We start from the raw sequence: 1,027 nt of genomic DNA, 5'->3' as shown, positions 1-1,027 counted from the left end.
TCCCTGTCCGAAGTTGCTGAACTATGTCTTGCAAATCCTGCTTGCGCATCGAAGAAGGTGAGCTTAGTTGGTAGACCTAATGACCTCACATGCTTGATCCAAAGGTTTTTCTGGAAACTATACTTCTTGATTGAATTGTGGAAGAAAACCTCACTCAATTTGACCTTGTATAGCCTTTCAAATCCCTACTTGAAGTTGCTATTCTAAACCTGAGTTTTCTGCTGAAATCATCTTGGTCGATCATTTTGGTCGATACCATCGACCAAAAGCATCAGCCAAAATGTCCCAGTCTGCCAAGTTAATGATTCCATGGAATATTCCTTTTCTATTTAATATGACCTCGAGCCTTGAGCCTTTTGCAATCATTTTTCTCACCTGGGAACGTGGGGAGAGCTTCCCAAAGCAGCTCCTTGGCTAGTGTGAAGGGTATCTCATCAAAGACACTTAGTTTATCATTGATTCTTGCCTTCATCTTCTACACTAAGGTAAGACTCTTCATTCCACTCTCTACCCTACCATTTTCTACTCCTTTCTATTGTCATCTTGCTGATGGGACATTTGGAATGGTGCTGCAACCTTGCAACCACCACTCCAAGTGCCTACTCATGCTCAATCCATGATTCCCTTAGCCATTCATTGATGCTAATGCTTATATCTCATGCTTAGCATATGTATTCCACGCTTTACCTATTAACATCATACCATTTGATATCAAACTGAGCTATAAAGTGTATTATGTTCATGTTTAACATTGCCATATGATTCCAATAAAATTCCTATTAGTTCCTCTAGCTATTGCATGGTATTCCTCATCAACGCAATCAATTCCAACTCATGCCATGATGTTTATCACTTGAACTTGATAGCTCAAATTGGGGCTTTTTAATTATACCATTGGATTGGGTTAATTCCTTGATTTATAGTGTCCTACTATTGTTATTAATCATCCCTCCAAGTTTCAGATCGATCCGAACCCCGGAAGACCCATTTCGGACCAAAATCCCCAAAATCCACTATTCTGTCCCGA

This window comes from Hakea prostrata, unplaced genomic scaffold (genome assembly GCF_041222555.1).
Source record: "Hakea prostrata isolate BN-2017 unplaced genomic scaffold, UWA_Hpros_2 contig_17, whole genome shotgun sequence".
Taxonomy (NCBI): Eukaryota; Viridiplantae; Streptophyta; class Magnoliopsida; order Proteales; family Proteaceae; genus Hakea; species Hakea prostrata.
Note: the sequence above shows the minus strand (reverse complement) of the source record.